Source organism: Phacochoerus africanus, chromosome 2 (assembly GCF_016906955.1).
Source record: "Phacochoerus africanus isolate WHEZ1 chromosome 2, ROS_Pafr_v1, whole genome shotgun sequence".
In the NCBI taxonomy this organism is placed as follows: Eukaryota; Metazoa; Chordata; class Mammalia; order Artiodactyla; family Suidae; genus Phacochoerus; species Phacochoerus africanus.
Window position 1 is genome coordinate 56,844,657 of NC_062545.1, and position 19,154 is coordinate 56,863,810.

At 36.2% G+C, this 19,154-nt stretch overlaps 1 protein-coding gene and 1 pseudogene across 2 annotated transcripts in view; one reads left to right on the forward strand and one right to left on the reverse strand.

Annotated features, from left to right (window-relative positions):
* Positions 1-19,154, reverse strand: part of RNGTT (RNA guanylyltransferase and 5'-phosphatase) — a 205,861-nt gene that overhangs the window by 55,930 nt on the left and 130,777 nt on the right. The window lies entirely within an intron of this gene.
* Positions 11,570-11,979, forward strand: LOC125116038 (60S ribosomal protein L27-like; annotated as a pseudogene).

Genomic DNA, 19,154 nt, shown 5'->3' on the forward strand with positions numbered 1-19,154 from the left:
CAAGGGGGGCGGGAGGGTTTCCCATCCTGCTCAGCAGAAACAAATCTGACTACTACCCATGAGGACGCAGGTTCAATCCCTGGCCTCATTCAGTGGGTTAAAGATCTGGTGTTGCCATGAGTCAGTGGGTTAAGGATCCAGCATTGCTGTGAGCTGTGGTGTAGGTCAAAGACATGGCTTGGATCCTGTGTTGTTGTGGCTGTGGTGTAGGCCAGCAGCTGAAGCTCCAAGTCCACACCTAGGCTGGGAACCTCTATGTACCAAGAGTGCGGCCCTAAAAAAGATACACACACACACACACACACACACACACACACACACGGAGAAAAAAGGGGGGGAAATCAACAAGGGAGGAAAATCAGGTCAAACCTCTATTCAGTCTTGGCTCTTCTAACATCTTCTTTCTCTTTATGAAAATGAATCATTTACTATATATCATTTATTTACAGAGTATACCAGAGTCTGAGGCCAGGTATCAGAGACAGAAAGATGATTCCTGCCTCAGGAACTCAGTCTTTTTTTTCTTTTTACAGCCATGCCTGTGGCATATTAAGTTCCTGGGCCAGGGGCTGAATTGGAGCTGCAGCTGCCAGCCTATGCCACAGCCTGTGGCAATGCCAGATCCGTAACCCACGGAGCAAAGTCAAGGACTGAACCTCCATCCTCACGGACACTGTCAGATTCTTAACCTGTTGAGCCACGACGGAACTCCAAGGAACTTACAGTCTTAAGGAGGCAGCAAATCTGAAATAGTTAAACTACAAAAAACTGAGGCAAATTGGCAAGTTCTATAACTGACCCACAGGAACTATGAACTACAGTAATCTACTAGAGATTTTTTTTCAATGTCCCCAATTTTATTTTGTTTTATTTATTTATTTTATTTATTTGTTTATTTATTTATTTATTTCAGTGGTTACCCTTATTTATCTCATTTAGTTACATTCCTTTAGACTCTAATTAGCAAAGATAGTTTATGATTTTGCAGGGGGGTGGGGGTTGGCCACGCCTGTGCCACAGCAGTAACCAGAGCCACAGCAGTGACAATACCAGGTCCTTAACCCACTGAGCCACCAGGGAACTCTACGATTTTTAAACTCTGAAAGTAGAGGCATTCATGTTAAGTGCAAACTCACATGCTGGATTTCAGGGAATTCCTTTAAACGTATACCCTCGACATATGACTCAACACTGGAACCAATGATGAAAGTTTTCATGTTTTAAGACTTTCTTATTAAATACCATGAAATGTCATCATATAACATTTTATACTATAATCCAAAGACTCAAGTACAATGCCTAATACAAGATGAGTGGTCAATGGTTGCTTGGTTAAGTAAAAAAACAAACAAAAAAAAAGTAGAAGAAAAACACAAACAACACACACCTCCTTGGGGAAGAATTAACTACTGATATTGTTAGCTTTAAAAAATACTGAAAAATAAATGTAATGTAGATTTTTAAAATAAGTGTATATGAAGCAAATTTATATATAGATGCCCTAAAATATTTTGATACATGCAAAACCAAAACTGACAGCTGAAGTTCCACCGTGATCTAAATAAGATAAAGATTACTTTCTTGGGAAATTTAAAGTAGGATTTCTACAAATGAGAAGACAGATGAGGCATAACAGAAATAATGAAGAAGCTTAAGAGCTTCCAAAAAGAAGGAGGTAGATGCCAGAAGCGAGAGGCCACAACCAAGTAGCCTGCAAAAGGGAGACCACATAAAAAGCTATATGAAATGAAAAGACAGAGATATATAAGCCAAGATGAAGGAACAAGACAAAATCCCCCAAAAACTAAATGAAATGGTGATAAGCAACCTCCATGAAAAACATTTTAGAGTAATGATAGTAAAGATAATACAGATTTCAAGAAAAAACTGGAGGTAAAGATCAATAGATTATAAGAAACACTGAACAAAGAAATAGAAGATTTAAAGATTAAAGAAGTAGAGATGCAAAGAGCTTCTGAAAATTCTTCTTCAATCTATATTTGGAAACACTGGCCTGAAGTATTCATATCAAATTTGAAATGTTGCTGTATTACATCCTTATATTCATCCTGGACTTGAAATATCTAAAAGCATCTGTGACATAACAGTCAACAAACATTGCCTTGTAAATGTTCTGATTATGACTAAGAGGGTCCAAAGTAATTTATTCTAAGAACAAACAAATATTTCACTTGATTTCCTAAAGTTTGGTTATTATTATAGAACTCATAAAATAGCCTCTTTCTAATGCAGAATTTCTGCATCAGGAGTCTGATTTGATATGTGAATCACTGGGATGAGAACAGGAAAAATGGGAGAGCAGAGGAGGAAGGAGAAGTCAGAAGAACAAAAGAGATGCCAACAACAGAAGGATTTCAGTGAACTGACCAAAAGAGGTTTAATCTGCAAATACTTCTGTCTCCAAAAACATAAAAATTGTTCTCAAGACTTTTTCCTTTAATTAACAAGAGCAAGAAGGTAGCAGCAGGCAAGTCTTAGAATCAGTATGATCATCGATTCAGTGAATGCACTGAGATGCCCTTTTTGGGGAGAAGGGAGAGGGATAGGAAGTCTGCTTTGGGTGGGTCAATGAGGTAGAGCAATGTGTTTGTTGCCTTTGAGATCAAATTAATTTTATAAGAACATGGAGATAGCTCTACATTTTATATTACAAGGTACAGTGCTTATAGGAATAACAATCTTTAACACCAGAAAACACACACACACACACACACACACACACACACACACACACACACAGAGCTAATGAGAAGGAAAAGACACCAGGGATTTATCTATTATGCAAAAGTAATATAGAGATGCCTACAAAGAATCTTACTATGTAAGAGCAATGGCACTGATAGATTTCCTGTCAGATGTCAGATAAGAAGAGCCTATTAATATGATTCCATAATTTAAATGGTTCCAAGCAGCAAACTGAAAGCTAAAAAAACATTTTAAACAACTAGTACTGCTTTTAAATAGAATTCTACTGTAATACCTAAAAACATTTCAATCACTCTAAAAGGTGAAATATAATTTAGTAAGGCAAATCCAAGGTAGTTTAAAAATAAAGTGCGCATGGATTCCATAGGTGCGCATGCAGAAATAAAAGTAAAATCCAAAGGTGCACAGCTACTGAGGGAAATTAACTATTTCATTAAGTACTTAAATTTCAGCCGTCTGTCATCCATTAGAGAGGTACATACAAGTTCTAGGCATGGCAGTCAAGTGAAAAGAGACTGAAGAAAAATAGCAAATTAGATTCTACTTATCTGCTATTGACATAAATAAAATCAGCCAAAATACTTTGCTTCTTTTTTTTCTTAGAGTACATTTAATGTTGTTTATAGACTACCTATCAACATCGCTTATAAAATGCCTACCACATTTGTATGTACTGAAAGTTTTAACCATAGTTTAAAGGCAGTCTGACAAAGTGTAACTCCAACTATGTCGTTACTTATAAACTATGAAAAGCACAGTACTTTCAATTATAATCATTCCAGGCTATGAAAAACACTATTATAAAAACAACCACAATGTTATACAGCTTGAAATTAAATTTCTAATGGATGGATGGGTGTTAATATAAGTAACTGACCACAAATATGATGGCCCACTTTAAGTTACAGATTCTATATACCTCCGTCTTAGGGAGAGTTGCTGAGTGCCATGAGTACCATGAATGGAAAAGAATCCATTTCTACAAGGACTCTTTGTAAGACAGAGTTAATATATTAGAAGTAACACCATAATTCCTTCACAGGAATAATTAATATTTAGTCTAACTATTCTTCCCTTTTAATTAATATTTCATAGCCCTTCCTTCTCATTGCTATTCCCCAAAAGAGCATTTTGCAGAAAAGAATGAGGAAACTGAACCATCATGCTATAAGAACAACCCAAAAAGAGAGAGGCAGGAACAAAAGACAATTGATGCTGACTGCATCAACAAGCAGACACAATTACGCTGAAAAGAAGTCCTCATGCAGAAATAAAAGTGCAGAAAGACCTCGATGCTAAGACAACCTTGCCTCAGAGAAAGTGACACTGTCAGTATTCACATGGGAACAAGGTGGCAACAAGTTTATATATATACAGTTTATAAGTTTCTGTATAAAACTTGGTTATTAAAATGCCTAAAATCTAAGTCAAGGACTTAGATCAATCTCTGACTTCCTTATCACTCAGCAATTAGAAGCCTCTGCTCTCATAATTCTGCCTCTAGTCTTGCAAAGGCGCCAATCACCTCTACTTGAAATATTCCTCTTTTCCAATAGCAGCTATTGTTCCAGACAGCTCCAGTGCTGGCTTCTTGTGTGAAACTGACCTTGACTGCCCCACCCTCACTGATTCATCACTACTCCAAATCCCTCTGCAGCATCAACAACTGTGCCACCCAATTTAGTCCTTATTTATATACTGTCATACATAGTTCACTGTTGTTTCATGTCTTTTGTTTTACCACTACGCTGTAACTCCCCGTGGGAAAACAATATGTAGGATTTCTTCTCTATCCATCACATTGCTTATCATTGTCCTAAAGAATCAGTAGGATTCTGGAGCTGTCTGGAACAATAGCTGCTATTGGAAAAGAGGAATATTTCAAGTAGAAATAAGCATTTGTGAAATAAATTATAATAATGATTATACTAATAGCCAATATTTACTAAGCTATGTGTATCTGACAGTGTGCTACTGGGCTCCAATTAATTTTAATCTTCATGATAGCTCTATGAGAAAGGCTTTAATTAATATTAATGATATTAGTATTAATCCCATTTTATTTATGAGAAACTGAAGCTTAGTTTAGTAACAAACAGGATCACAGGAGTAAGCTTCCATTTCAAAGGAATATGCTACCCAGAAAAGATACGAAAACTATTATAACTGGTACTTGGTGCTTTCGATCTGTGCAAAGTGTCCTAAGTAAAAGGAAAAATAGAAAGGCTAACTACCTAGCTAATGCTGCAAACTCACCAAGCCGTCAGAGGTCCTTAAAGCCAGTACCTCTATCTGTACCTGGAACTCACAAGCAAATGTTACAAACTAGGAACCCAGTAAACTTGAACAGTGAATTCCCTGTTATAAAAAAATACACTTCAGAGTTCCCATTGTGTCTCAGGGGTTAAAGACTTAATGCTGTCTCTGTGAGGATGTGGGTTTGATTCCTGGCCTCACTCAATGGGTTAAGAATCCTGCACTGCTGCAAGCTGTGGCACAGGTCAGAGATGTGGCTTGCATCCAGTGTTGCTGTGGTTGTGGCGTAGGCCGTAGCTGCAGCTCCAATTCACCTCTAGCCTGGGAACTTGCTTATGTCGCAGGTATGGCCTTAAAAACAAAACAAAATGAACAGAACAAAACAAAACCCTTCTTTGCTTCTCTCACATTAAAAAACATAAGAAAACTATTTGTAATCCATCATTCTCTTTCTGGTTTTATGAGGGTGAAATAGTCATTAATAAAGAAGGAAATGACAGTGCCCTTATTTAAAAAACACTGTCACTCTCTGTTAAGGTCACTGACTCCTTACCCCCACCTCCAGTAAAATCCACAACTTAGTCTTAATATTACCAAACAGAAGATTGCAAGGTTAAGACATTTAGCTAAAGTTTTAATTAGGTGGAATCATTCCTTGTTCAATTAGGTAGACAAAGGGTCAAGTAAAATAATTTCAAGAGTCCTTTGAGGATATTATACTTCAAAAAATAAATGTATAATATACATGTGATATACAATAAATCTGAATTACATATATACATATAATAATCTATAATACAAAGTAATAAACCATGTTTACCAAATCAAATATATGAAAGATCACTTTTAAAGCAAACAGGATTCCAAGTATACCTTTTCTTTCCCTCAATTTGCTTTAATACTAGATTTACGCTAATCTATGGATGACTAATCCCATAATAAAATACCTGCTATATCGAAAGACAGGATGTTACACAGAAGACAATTACAAATAATGATTAAACAAATTAAAAACATCTAGCTCAAAACTAATGATCAGAGAAATGCTATCCTAAAGAGCCTTGAACAAGACAGAAAGACTGCGATTGATCCCATACATCCAGGTTCTGTTTCCATAAATCACTTCACAATGGTTGCTCACTAAGAACAGGTAAGATAATAGGGGCCTAGAAGTAGAGCTGATTTACCAGAATCCCATGGGATCAAGAAACATATTTTACATTACAGATTTTTTTCCTCCTAAAAGTTTGCTATTCTGCATTTGCAAACTTCTAGACCCAAGAGACAAACCTCCTACCCTCTAAGACTCAATTTTTTTATTTCTCCAATTACAATTTATATTAAAGAATAAGGGTGGAGTTTAGCTTTTAGTGACTATTATTCTATTAATACATGTAGGAAATCAGTGACAATGCCCTATTACATTTGTGAAGACTGAACATGCATAAAGTTTAGCGGCACACCAGGCCTTTGCCAATGATAAAAGATGACAGAATAAGAATGCAATCTGTAAGGGCTTAATTCCTATCTTTAAAGATATACATACTGAGTGTATAGAATCAGGTGATAAATGTTTTCAAACAATCTTGGTGCCAATACTCCAGCCAAGGTTGACAATATCAAACATCTTTCCTTCCTATGTTGTTCTTATAAAGGATACAATTACAATCAGTAAGAGAAGGAAAGATACGGCCCTCCATAAATAGGACAGGTATCACCTCTGCTATTCCCCCCTCCCTCACAAAACTTGCTAGGTAGAAATCTATTTAGGAAAAAAAGAACCCAGTGGTCATATCAACTAGATACTTCTACATTAAAAGTTTAAATCACATTTTTTTTTCATTCTGTCAAATGTTACTGTGGCCAACAAAAAATATTTTAAAAACACTAAGTAGTAATAGCTATTTTTAAAAAAGGGAATTATACTGGACATATAGGACATAGATGATGCAAAGGGTCTGTCTTATATCTGCTCTTTATACTCCATTAAGGTGCTGACTGGCTGTGCTAGAAAGAGATAAATCACAATTCAGGGAACAACATCATTTGGTTTAAGCAGAGTTAGAGCGCTACCAGAATGATTTCATCAAAGGATTAAGAAAATTATTATAGCGAGCTCTTTATGACTTCTTAGGGGGAGGGAGGTGGAGAGGGCGAGGGAGAAGGCAAGTGCAGAAGTCAGGGTTTTCCTTCTTTCAGGCAAGGAAATGGCTAGGGACATTGCTCAGAAGATAGTTAAACAGTTCTCTGAAAAAAGGAGCTACAAACTACGTAAAAATCCTAGCTGATATCAATTTACCTTAATTTAGAGAGACTTTGATGGCAATCCTTTTCCAAATCATGACAAATGCTATTATCTAAAAAGCATTTATACCCTCTTCAAAGTACAAAAGGCCTTCAAAGCCATAGGCACTATGTTTTATGCTGGAACAGCAGACTCTACCCTCAATAAAATATTATGTCTTAGTGAGAGATACTGAAAAATTGAGCTCCATAATTCAATGTAATACATTGAATACACAGAAAGAGGACCAATGGACTCAGGTGCAAGGGGTCTACCAGGTAAGACTGCATCTGCCAGTAAGCTTTACTTCTCTTTCTAATGTAGTTTTTTTCTTTTCTTTTCTTTTTTCTTTTCTTTCAATAGTATATTTGAAGTGATGCCCTATCAATACATTTTGTAATTTAGGTTAAAGAGCTTAGATTTTCCTGGACTAGGCAGGAGGTTCCAGTGAAGGCAAGCAGGGTTGGGGGAAGGTGGAAGCCTTTCAGACTGTGCAATCCAAGGGTTCTCTCTTCCATGTCACAGTGACATACTATTTCTTTCAAATCCCTCTTTGGGGTCAACGAATCCAGGAGGGCTTCTGCAGCCAAGCACAGTTCTCCTAGTTGTCTGGTTACCCTCACTGACCACAGTCCCAAGGGTAATAGCCCTGTTTCCTAGAGGACAAACCAAGGAAGGTCATGTGAGGACACAACCAGGAAGGGGAACTTCACCAAGAACCCAACCACACTGGCACCCTGATCTCAGACTTCCAGCCTCCAGAACTATTAAGAAATAAATGTTGTTTAAGCCATCCAGTCTGCAGTATTTGTTATAGTAGCCTTAACGAAGACACCCTCTGTAAGATTAAATGCACATTCTAAAAGGTATTTCTAATACAATTTTGTTCAGCAATAGAAGCAAACTTCTACTCAATCTATGTACAAACTACATCCAGAATTCTAAGAGTCTAATCTAGAGTCACTAGGTTTTATTATACTTATGTATTTAAATGTACTAGTGGTCTAAAGATTAAGACTATTGCCTTCATCCATCTGAAATCATTAAGTAGGTTCTTTAAAAAAAAAAAAAGACCAATAAATTTATTATGATAAAAGAGACAAAATATAAATTAAAAATGGTATTTGCATTCAAATGACTATTTTATGTATTAGATACCAGATTTTAGTTGTCTTTCGTATTTTCCAAGCACAGTATTTTAAACTCTTTAAATGCTGCCTTGCAATCATATAAATCTCAATAGAAAAGTACAATCTGATCACGTCTGCTGGTAAACAGAGGTCTAGACAGCAAATGATCTCTAAAAGGACAAGTTTCCATTGAATAAGTCCAAAGCACTTAGTACTATGCTATTATATACAAATTCAAGGAGGCTAACAAAATAACATCAGTAAAAGGAAAATTTTATAGAAAAGGGTATACTCTCCTTAAACAAGAAAAAAGATTCAAAGATTGCAAAGATTCAAAATTATAACCTAAGGAACATATTTCATAATGAGTTCTTTAAGTCAAATTATTCTTAGTGAATTGTTTTTGGCTTAAAATATAAAAGCTAGATATTACTGATATACTTAAATGTTTTCTCGGGTGAAACCAGAAATCTTTTTCAATGACAATGCATTTTTATCTAGAAATAAAACATTTTACTTGTTTTCTTCATCATGTCTAACTTAAACAGAAATTTAGCCTTATTTTTGAATAATCTTGAGACAAGTTTTAATCTTTCAATATGTTTTACAAATAAATCAAAACTACTAATACTTTATCCAAAATGATTCCCCCCAAAACTTCAATTATAAAAAAAAATTTCATTACAGCTTTGACATTTAGAAATTGGCTTTCTAATAATTATCTATCAAGATTATATATTATATACTTAGTTACTAACTCTTTCTGATTTTTCTTACAACTGCATTTTTCTAATTATTTAGGAATACCTAAAGACACTTTGCCAAGAATAAGATACAGATTAGTTTATACCTTAACAATCTATCCAATCCAGTATATATGCTCAAAAACACATTGCGTATTCTTAGAAGTGTTGTTACAGTACAGTAGTATTATTTAGAATGTATTAGTGGTTGCATTTTAATAATACTTGCCTAATAAATGAACTAACCTTTGTGTAGAAGTTTACAGTCTATAGATTCCCTTCACACAAACTGTATCTCATTAACAATTCCATAAAGCTCTATTTAATGGGGGTGGGCCCTAATCTATCAACTCACTTTGAATAACTATTAAATTGGTACACCTTAATAAAGCTAACAGGCTCCATGTAGCATGTCCGGACAAAGAAGCAGCCTTTAGCACTAAGGAGTTTAAATTAAAATTAAGGATTTTTAACAAACACTTGAACATGGTGATCCTACCCATAAATATGTAAGTGGATAAACTATTAAAAAGAAAGGTTTTAAGAACCATTCATTAGTTGTCTCATTCATCCATGTGTTCACTTTTTGAGCACCTACTATGTGGTAGGCCCTGTTCTGGTTAGACGGGTCATCTAGATGATATGTATTACAATGGAATATATATTTTAAAATAATTGATAAGTGATCATCTGATTTATCACCACATGAATTAAAAGATTACTGGATAAATAAAATCTTAATAATTCTAACCGGGTGACGAAAACTGACTATGAATAGACCAAGAAACTAAAAATAAACACGTAATTTGACAGCCTAATGAGAAACAAGCTGAACAGAAACAAAATCAACATATCCATATTAAAAACCAGATCTCAGAACAGGGTCACGTGTTTATCTTGTCTTCAGGGAAATGAATCGATTCAAAACACATACTTGAGAATAGGTAGTATAAAACAATTTACTAAGTACTGTGAGAGTCAAGTTAATAGCTCAGTATAAAGTAAGGCAATATATAAGAAATTTTAATAATAAAAAGAAATTATAGGACTTCAAAGGTAGAGAAGAATTCACTGGAGTGAGGAATAAAGTTTATAATGATTTAGTTTCCCTATAGGCTTTTTTAAACTTGGACAACTGAAGTATGGACTTTACTTTTTAACTTCTTTAATATCAACCTCAAACTGAGTCATTTTAAATAAAATACCCATCGTGAAAAACAGAAGCACTGAATAGGAGAGCAATACATTATAACCCAGTTTTACCTGACATTGACTAGAATTTTAAAAACAGTGTACAGAAAGAGAATCTTAGGAATAGGAGAAGAAGTGAAAAAAAAAATAGCAGAGAAGATATCTCTGTTGGTGCTACATTATCAACAATGAACTGCTACTTGAGGATTCACAGTCCCAAAGACAAATCCACAAATATGCATCCATGATCAATATAGCAGCAGGATTAAGAGCTAAATTAGAACCCAGACTCTTAATTTTTAGTAAAAAATCCTTCCCAATATAACAAACTACTATAAAATATTTTATATATTTCAAACTAACAGAAGACAAATATGGAATAAATTTAATTTTAATAAGCCAGTTTCCAAGTTCCAACTTAGTTATTTTACACAGTTGGTGGTAGTGGTTATTATTTAACATGACAAGCATTGCTAGTTTGTAAACCTACCATAAATTTTCAGTAAGTTTTATATTATATATGTGTAATATATAAAGTTTGGATATGTAGTATATTTAATGGCAAGTATACACACTATATTTATATGTTTGTTATACATATCACGTTTTTCAGTTTTCCTTTAAATTGTAAAAAATGCAAATAATTATATTTCTTATTAAGGAAAAATTCGTATTTTTTGAAATTGAAATTACTGTCTGTTTTATGGACTCTTTACTATGCTGCATGTGAAAAAGGGGGTATGATAATGATGAAACATTCTTAATGCATCAGACTGAAAAATTAGATATTTACAGACCATGTCTGAAGCTAAAGTTCTGATTGGATAACCCTTTTTCCCCCTTTGCTCTCATTTTGAAAGACGTATAAATTTAATTTAGTTACTGGCATGGTCTACTGGACTGAGCACAAGATGGTAGTAAAAGAAAAAATATTTAGAGGTCCAATCTAGGTCTATTGTTCCAGTTCTAATCTCAGTGTACTGCATGCTCTTGGATAAGTCATAAACTAAATGACATTTTTCAATTTCCCCATTTGTAAAATGGAGATAACTGGCCTAACTCATGAAGACATCATTTGCTTTAATTAACTGGGTAAAATACTGTGAAAATTTAAAAAATGATGAAAACATTCACTTCAGTTAAACTTAAACTTAGGTTATTATTCAAAATGAAATTCTTAGAATGCACATTTTAAAATCTAAACTTAATATTCTGAAGCCCAAGTGGTTGCGGCCAAAATGGGCAAGTTCATGAAACCTGGAAAAGTGGTGTTGGTCCTGACCGGTCGCTACTCCAGACGCAAAGTGGTCATTGTAAAGAATATTGATGATGGCACCTCAGACTGACCTTATAGCCATGCTCTGGTGGCTGGAATTGATCGCTATCCCCGCAAAGTGACAGCTTCCATGGGCAAGAAGAAAACTGCCAAGAGGTCAAAGATCAAGTCTTTTGTGGAAGTTTATAATTATAATCACCTCATGCCTACAAGGTACTCAGTGGTTATTCCATTGGACCAAATTGTTATCAATATGGATGTCTTCAGAGACCCTGCTCTCAAACGCAAGGTCTAACAGAGGCCCAAGTCAAGTTCGAGGAAAGATACAAAACCGACAAGAACAAATAGTTCTTCCAGAAGCTGTGGTTTTAAGTATGTCTTATTTCAGTCATTAAAAAATACAAAATAGGAGTTCCCGTCCTGGCGCAGTGTTTAACGAATCCGACTAGGAACCATGAGGTTGCGGGTTCGGTCCCTGCCCTTGCTCAGTGGGTTAACGATCCGGCGTTGCCGTGAGCTGTGGTGTAGGTCGCAGACGAGGCTCGGATCCCGCGTTGCTGTGGCTCTGGCGTAGGCCGGTGGCTACAGCTCCGATTCAACCCCTAGCCTGGGAACCTCCATATGCCGTGGGAGCGGCCCAAGAAATAGCAACAACAACAACAACAACAACAACAAAAGACAAAAAAAAAAGACAAAATAATGGAGTCCTCATCATGGTGCAGCAGAAACGAATCCAACTAGGAACCATGAGGTTGCGGGTTCAATCCCTGGCCTCACTCAGTGGATTAAGGATCCCGTGTTGCCTGAGCTGTGTATAGGTTGCAGACACAGCTTGGATCCCACATTGCTGTGGCTGAGGTATAGGCTGGCAGCTGTAGCTCCAATTAGACCCCTTGCCTGGGAACCTGCATATGCTACACGGGTGCAGCCCTAAAAAGATGAAAGACAAAAGACCAAAAAAAAAAAAGTAAATAAATAAATAAATAAACTGACTATTCTAATAACATTTGTTGAAAATCACCTGACTCATCTGTGCCTTCATTTATCAAAGGATACGGAGCAGTGTCAAAGTCAAGTGACAACTTATAATTTAGAATAGATACTTTGACCAGCTCTCTAGCTCCACAGGTAATCTCTGACTATGTAATAAAAGCCCAGATTCAGTTAACAACCCACAGCAAGATAAATGATCATCCAAGATAAACTGAATATAACAGAATCAGTTTCCAGTTAACAATGGAAATGATCAGAAAAGACCGAAGTTATTAGCAATACAATACATTCTATCATTCCTCAACTAAATCATAAATTATGGTTTACTAAAAAGTTATAGAAATTGATATATTTGAAAACTAATCTGATAGAAGTGCCACTTTTTTTTTTTAACATCTTCCTTTTCTCAGTTGAGAAAGTTCTTGGATGGAGACAGATACCCTTTTTAAAGAAATATGCACTACTTTTAATTCAATAAGTAATTAGTAAGCAACTACAGTATCAATTGTTCTTAAAAGTTTATGCATAATTAAATTTTATAAATTAAATTACATGTTACTGGGACTTCTGCCTCCAGGAAGATGGAGCAGACAAACTTTTCCCTATTCCTCCTGCTAAGTACAACTACAAAACAGGCATACTGTATATGACACAAATGTAAGAAGGTAGTCCAAGTAGGGCACTCGAGACCCAGGGAACAACACGGTAATGAATCCCATGGGTGTATGTTTTCTGCTTCACGTATTTCAGACTAGGAACTAGAGAAGCCAGTAAGCTAATGGGAGGAGACAAACAAAGAAAAGCCTGCTCTCTCCATCCAGGAAGTGGGCAGCCCAGCAAGACACCTTAGATAACTACCACTTTACTCTAGTGAAACACCACAGAAAAAAAGTTTGCGCCATCCCCAAACCCAAAGGCAAAGACCAAAGAGGGAGCCGAGATGTCCATCCTCACCAAACTATTAGAATGGAGCCCAAACCCCTGATAGGATGTGGAAAAAGAAAGATGACTAGGGAGCCAAAGGCTAAGGAGACACCCCCAGGAACCACAATGATAGTGAAGACTATGGAAGAACCCACATTCACCTCCACACAGCTGTAAGGAGCGTCCCCCACCATCTCTGGCTGGGGTGGTCCAGGAGAATCAGGACTTTCACCACACCCAGGGATAAGAATGCCATCCCCTCTCCAAAACACAGTGTCAGTGGATGCCACAAAGAGATTCTGAACTTACACACACCCCAGCCCCTCCCTGCCCACCCCCAACACCTAGTAGAAACAAAGAGTATTTTCCAGTCATCTTCACCCCACAACCATTCTACAGAGGCCAAGTGGAGATTTGGGCTTCCACTCTCTCCTCCCTTCCCCTGACGGAGAGGTGTCAGAGGAGAAGTCTACTTTTAGAATGACAAATATGCTACTGACTCACCTAGTTAACTAAAGTACAGTTCATTGTTAATAGGGTTAATATCTATGCCTATGCTAGACCAGATCATAAAATTCTGGTTTTCAGAGATTCCAATGAGCATAAATATAAGATGTATCAAAACATTCCAGGAGTTCCCATCATGGCGCAGCGAAAACGAATCCGACTAGGAACCACGAGATTGCCAGTTCAATCCCTGGCCCCACTCAGTGGGTTAAGGATCCGGCGTTGCCGTGAGCTACGGTATAGGTCGCAGATGTGGCTCGGATCTGGTGTTGCTCTGGCGTAGGCCTGCAGCTGTAGGTCCGATTTGACCCCTAGCCTGGGAACACTCTATATGCTTCAGGTGCAGCCCTAAAAAGACCAAAAAAAAAAAAAATTCTCATATGTATGAAACAGAATATAGATGAAAAATAAACTTTAAAAAAAAGAAAATCAAATGACAGGTATACTTTGAAAAAGTTCCAAAGAGTAACTTATATAAGTATAAATTAGCCAGTGAAGTTTTGGCAGACAAACATAATTACAGGGAATTTTGCAAGAACATTTCTAATGCTATTGCTTCAAAAATACATCTAGGACTTTTTGTAAGCGTAAGGATTCTGGATCTAAGGAACTTTCAAAATGTGTTGACACCTTTAGTTTTACTGAATCATGACAATATTCTGGGGCATTAGAGAAAAATTCCTTCATTAATAACATTTGTATCTGTTATATATCTCCAAAATGCTAAAGAGGTCTAATCTTATTTCTTCAATATGACAAAATGGAAAAAGTAAGAGTCTAGTGTAGATTCTTTTGTAGTTAAATATAAATTATTCAATATCTATTATTCAACGAAAACACACAGTCCTCCCTCATTATTCCACAGGGGATTGGTTCCAGGACCCCCCTGCAGATACCAAAATCTGAGGATGCTCAAGACCCTCATATACCATTTATAGTACAGTACAGTCAGCCTTTGTTACAATGGGAACTCATGGATACAGAGGGGCAACTGTACTGGTCATCAATTATGTGACAGATACAAAGATTCATTCATTCATTGAATAGGTATTTATTAAATGTTGCCAATATGCAGAATGGAGATCCTACAGGAAAAAGAACAAGAGCTTATTATTCCAAGGAGCATAAGGACAAGATAAAAGGAAAAAAAAATTCAGTCCACTCTTGTCATTCACAATCAGCAGTATCATTAAATTAGTGAATACTGAACCACTGTTCCTAAGGGAAATAAAGCATTAGATTCCTGCAATTCTCTGATCATAATATTGTTGTCAGCCAAATAACACATAACCTTGTTTTCTCTGTGTTTCTGTTCAAAGACACATTACTTAATATACTGTTGACTCATTAAGAGTGAACTCACACCTAACAACAGTGTAACTCATGCCTGAATGATGCTTATGTAACACACATATATTCTCCAAAAAGCAAATCATAGCTTTCTTATATTCAGGAACACTAGATTTTAGCACTACACTCGGAGGGCATTTAAACAGTGAAATTCCACACACCAAAAAGTACCAAAATGTGAAAAAATAGCATCACAAAAAAGTGTAAGAGTTAAAACAAAAAATCTGAGCACTGCCTTGTTCAACTGCATCTGGGAAGCTGTGCATCAGATGACTCGTAACGTGTCACTCTGTGCATATCCACGAATGACTGTGATCGCACCTCAAGTATTAACTGTGAGATACAAATAAATGTTTGCTGGTAGATGAATCTGCAACTGCAGAATCTGTGAATAATAAGAATCAATTGTACATATTCAATCACAAAGAATTTAGGGCAGAAAATTACTTTAGAGATCATCTTTCCAACTTTCTCATTTTTCAGGTGAGAAAAGAAAGGGATGGAAGTTACATGACATAGGCAAGGTCAGAATCTAATTAACGAAGGTTCCCAAACCTAAAACATAGGGCACTTCAGAGAATAAAGAATATTCTTCAATTTTCCTTAGAGGAGATCCACAAAGCTACATGTATTCCAGAAGACAAATGTCCCTGATAAGGAAAACCACTATAGTTTACTCTTCAGAGTCAGTGACCCAGCAGAAAGTCTAGAAATTGGCCTCCCAAGAAACTTCAGCTTGACTTTGTCAACGTTAGGGGGACAATAACTAGTGAACTTAAGTATAGGTTCAGGTTCAAAACTATATATATATATATATATATATTTTTTTTTTTTTTTGTCTTTTTGCCTTTTCTTGAGCCGCTCCCGCGGCATATGGAGGTTCCCAGGCTAGGGGTTGAATTGGAGCTACAGCTGCTGGCCTACATAGCTACAGCAACATCAGATCCTACGGCATCTGTGACCTACACCACAGCTCACAGCAATGCTGGATCCTTAACCCACTGAGCAAGGCCAGGAATCGAACCTGCAACCTCATGGTTCCTAGTCGGATTCGTTAACCACTGCACCATCATGGGAACTCCCAAGACAATATATTATTAGAAAAATTTAGCAACTAAACTTCAAAACTGAATATGAGCTTTGATATTTTTCTTTTCTAATATATATTTGAATTGACTATGTAAAGAACAATGAAAACAGCCAAAGCCCATAAGGTGGGAGAGAAAAAAAGATAAAATTATCTCAATAGACCAAAGTTTTACTAAGTGATACCCAAACTGATTATAATTCACTTTAAAAGAGTAAATTTAGACAATGAAAAAGAATCTATGAAATGTTTATGATTTTCTAACCGTCAACATCAAATTTTAAAACTACAACATATTTCTCAATAAGAAAGATCAGTGGAACAAAATAACTATTCTGGACAGATGTTAGGATATATAAAAATGTGGAACAAAGTACAAACTGCATCATACCTATCTGAAAACAAGCTGAATGTTTAAAAATAAATAAATAAAAACAAAAACTAAACTTAAATCCAAATGTGAATTTTTAATTCTCATTACTTTGACTTTGGGCATTATTTGACCAAGGTCATCACTTCCCAATTCCTTGCTAAAGCTTTTCCCAACAACCTTCTTTGCTGATTCATCTTCTCCCAGCCTCTAAATGTTGACAAGTTCCAAAGTTCAATCCTTCATCCTCTTTATCTATATTTATTCCTTTGGCTATATCATCTAGTCTCATAATTTTAAATTCTATCCATATACTGACAATGTCCAAAATATACCTCCAGAAATCTAAACTCATTATATTCATCAGCTACATGACATATAAAGATGGTTAACTATTAGAATATCAAACTCAACATACTCAAAACTGAACTTTCAAGCTTTGTTCCTAAACCCACTCTTCTCCCATTCTTTTCCATTCTCAGATGATGGCGACTTCATCCTACTGCTCAGGCAAAAAATCCTAGATTCCTTGACTCTCTCTTTCTCTCACACCTGTCAGCTCTCTATATATTAGCTATGGTTTAACATGGGGAGCGGAACCATCCCATGATGTGGAATTAGGAATTTATTATAAGAATTAGAACTTTTACCACTGTAGAAGAAGTGAAGATCACAAAGGAGACGACTGACGGATCAGAGAAAAGTCACTAACCAGGGACCATTAAGGGCACAAGTAAAGAAGTCTGTAGAAATCTGCTGCCTCTGTGTTTGATGGGCAGCAGGACAGAGATGGGAAGAAAACAATGTATCACAAGCTTCTAAAACAGTAACTAACAAAAAGTGTTCAATATTTGTTTATCAAAGCAATCAGCTGAAGTTCCAGAAGAAGAAAAGAAATGAGGAATTGGTAACAACATATGAATAAATAATGGCAAGAAGAGTTCCCTTGTGGTGCAGCAGGTTAAGGATCTGGCATTGTTGCTGCAGCAGCTTGGGTCACTGCAGTGGCTCAAGTCTGAGTCCTGGCCTGGGAACTTTCACAGGCATGCCTCCTCACCCCCTGCCCCCAAAAGGCAAGAAATATTCAGGGAGGTTTCCGTTGTGATTCAGCAGTAACAAACCCGACTAGTAACCATGAGGACACAGGTTCGATCCCTGGCCTCACTCGGTAAAGGATTCTCTGCTGCCATGAGCTGAGGTGTAGGTCGCAGATGCAGCTTGGATCTGGCATTGCTGTGGCTGTGGCATAGGCCAGCAGCTACAGCTCTGATTCTACCTCTAGCCCAGGAACTTCCAAATGCCATGGGTGCAGCCCTAAGAAAACAAAACAAAACAAAACAAGAAGAGAAATATTCAGAACTGATGAAAACAATATATTTTCCAGAAGCCAAATAAATTTCAGTTATAAAAATAAAAATCTATACCTACACTCAACATAGTAAGTGTGAACTACACTAAACACAAAGATTGGCGAGCTCTCTCTCTTTTTTGGGGGGCGGGGGGCAGGGGGGGAATACCTTATGACATGAATAAGTTCCAGGGTCAGGGTCTGAACCTGAACCACAAAAGTAACCAGAGCCACAGCAGTGACAATGCAGTGACAATCCTAATCCACGGAACCACCAGTGAACTTCAAGATTGGTTCTTAAAAGAAAAACAGAAAGAAAAGAAAGTTTACCTTCAAAGGAGGTTATTAAAAGCAAAACAGAAAGAAAAGAAAGTTTATCTTCAAAGGAGACAGCTATACTGACAGCTGATTTCTCAACAGTAATGCTCAGAGTCAGAAGACATTAGAATGAAATCATCTATGTCCTAAAAGAAAAATAAATGTTTACTTCAAATTCAATGTCCAGTAAATAAGGATAAACTACACTCTGTCATAAAAATAACAGAATAAGCAACTAGCAGAACCTAAAAGAAATGTTAAAAGATATAACTACTGACAGAAGTTTAATAATTCCTCATAGAGTATGAGATAACAGAGGAAATACATAACAAAAGAAGTAGTAAATAAACACGAAAAACAAACAAATATTCAATATACATAATACAAGTAATAATGTATTATGGGCTTTAATTAAAAACAGAGAAAAAAGTCAATAATTATAGTTGGAAAGAAGTGAAAGACTTCCAGTTTGGAAAGGTAAAAATGTCAACTTTAGACTTACTGAGTTAAATATTCATGCTAAAATTTCGAGTGTAAAATTTCTGAAACAAAATTTCAAATTGGAGTAGAAAACAATGAGAAAAAAAATCTGTCAAAATAAAAAAAGGCAAGAAAGATGAAAATAAATACAGAAAAGGTAGGACAAATAA